The sequence below is a fragment of the Morus notabilis genome, unplaced genomic scaffold (assembly GCF_000414095.1).
Source record: "Morus notabilis unplaced genomic scaffold, ASM41409v2 Scaffold461, whole genome shotgun sequence".
NCBI lineage: Eukaryota > Viridiplantae > Streptophyta > Magnoliopsida > Rosales > Moraceae > Morus > Morus notabilis.
In genome coordinates, this window is record NW_010362181.1 from 16,980 (window position 1) to 19,745 (window position 2,766).

Genomic DNA, 2,766 nt, shown 5'->3' on the forward strand with positions numbered 1-2,766 from the left:
TCAGAGCCGGTATCCTGCCATCCTACTCCACACCGTCACGTGCCTACTCCGCCCCAGTCCAAGTAAGTAGAAATTCATGTAAATAATATATTATGAGTAAATATTAATGTTAATACTATTGCGTTACGATAGAGTATGGCTGCACCGATAGACCCCAGGCAAATCGAGGAGGATCGTAGGGCTATGGCCGCGTTTGTAAACATGCGTGTTCACACATTCTCCGGTCGCCGTCAACCGTACCTATTAATGGAGTGGATCAACGTTATAGAGATAGCATATGACGTTTGTCACATTCCTGAGCGGATGAGGGTCCGATTGGCCGCCTCAAAGTTAGAAGGACACGCTCTCGCCTGGTGGCTCGGGATGGGAGCTGAACACCAACCCCCTAGTTGGGGAGAGTTTAAGCAGGAAATCAGAGCCGAGTATGGGCCGATATTGTATGGTGCTATTGAAGTTCATGCTCCGGGAGTGCAGAGAGATCCTCACATCTGGGAGGATATGCAGAGAAGACAATATGAGGCTTTAGAAGCCATCTGGGATTCTTATGAGGGAGAGTCCATGGCTCATTACTGCCAGCGTTTCCGGGACTCCATGCTGCCCATCATACCTACCCAGATCCTGTTTTCAGAGGTCAGAGATTTGATCTGGAGGGGGGTACCCCAGGACGTCCGGGACTTAGTTCCTTACCCTGGACAATACTATCACATCCAGCAGTTCTTGGAGGAAATAATGAATGGTGAGGAGGAGCTACACCATGTCCAACAACAACTCCAGGCCAATGCCGCAGCAGCAGCAGTCGTAGCCCAGCCGGAGCAGGACGCAGCACCGGGATATCATGCAGATAACGATGAAGACGATAATGAGCCAATAGACTACATGTCTGAGGACTATGATGATGAAGTACCAGAGCATGTCATCATCGCGAGCGATGATGAGTATACAGAGGAGGAGGATCCCTCGGAAGATGAGATGTTCGGCGATGAGGGGTTCTCAGATGGAGACGCGGAGCCTGAGTCTGGATTATCATCTGACTGATGGCGTCACCTGCAGCATATCTTACCTTTTGTATAGGATACTTTTTGTATTGTGAGAAGTGGTAGCCACTCTCACCTAGGTTGGGTTAAAAAAAAAAAAAATTAATTAATTATTTATTTATGTACAGTGAGAAGTGATAGACACTCTCCGTAGGCGTTACATGACATTTTGTACTGTGAGAAGTGGTAACCACTCTCACCCTGACCGGACTAGGCATTTTGTTATTGTATCATGGGAAGTGGTAGCCATTCCCAACAGACATGCTGATATATGTAGATGATACGGGAAGTGACAAACACTCCCGACAGTTATGATTAAAAGTTATGAAATCGAGCTTAAAAGAAATTAAAAGTTTATGCATAATTAGAGAAAATTCTATTTATGAATCAAGAGTGTAAATCAGAATGAAATCATGTATCAAGTAAACAAGATTTTATGTATCCTTACCATGATATGAATACATTCTGCATACAGACATAATTTGAGACGTAGAGAAAGGTAAAGACTTACATAGTACTTTCTTGAATGAAGGATCATGGTTCGACCACGAGCACAAGCGGCTCGAAACCAGCCGGAGGTTGACTGGACGGGTCAGATGGCCGAAATGAGACAGTTGCTGCAAGCGCAGCAACAAGAGATGAATGCCTTGCGTGAACAGCTAGCGCGTCAGAATCAGGCACCACCAGCTGGAGGTGAACCAGCCCACGAAAACCCACCTGCACGGGAAGATCCCCCTGCAGCTGGCGGTCAGAACGGTCAGGAGATACCGCTTGCACCGATCGCACATGTAGAAGCTGAGGGACAGGACCATCACCCAGCAGAGGATGGGCGTTGGATCTCAACCTTAGAAAGGTTCCGTCGTGTGAAGGCGCCAGAGTTCCATGGTTCCACAGACCCGATATAAGCAGATAACTGGCTGACTGATGTTCAGGTAGACCTGAACCTTATGAAGTTGAATGACCAAGAAAAGGTCCTGTGCACCTCCTATATGCTCAAGAAGGAAGCCCGCCGATGGTGGCAGACGGTGGAGCTAAAAAGGAATGTCGATGAGATGACTTGGCAAGACTTCATTGAGGAATTTAATGAGAGGTATTTCAACTTAGACAACATGGCCGCCCAAGAGGATGAGTTTAATAATTTTCGCCAAGGAAATTTGTCCGTGGTAGATGCGGTGCAGAAGTTCAAGCAACTAGCTCGTCTATGCCCACACATGGTGACCTCAGAGCGGGAGGAGGTCAGGAGGATGATGAAGATGTTTCGAACCGACCTAGCTGTGGTGATTAGTGGTGGAGGCAGACCGCCTACGACCGTGGAAGACTGTGTTGGTCGAGCCATTCGTGCAGAATACTGGGTTAACCAAAATAGGGAGGAAATGGCTAAATTCTTCCAAGCCAAGAAAGAGGAAAGGGCTAAAGGGAAACAAAATCCGGAAACCCAATCCAAAGGGCCGAATAGTAACCCAGGCCAAGGTAACAAGCAGCAAGGACAAGGCCAGAATAAGAGGAAAGGGAACTTCAACCCGGGGAACCAGAAAGGCCAATCTCAGAAGAAGAACAATGCCGGGCAAGTTAACAACAGTTTCCCCACTTGCAATAGGTGTGGGAAGAAACATCCAGGAGAATGTAAAGCTGGGACAAACATTTGTTTCACATGTGGCAAAGAGGGCCATTTTTCCAAGGATTGTTATTCCAACCCCCAGAATCGAGCGAATCAGAATCAACAGAGAGTTCA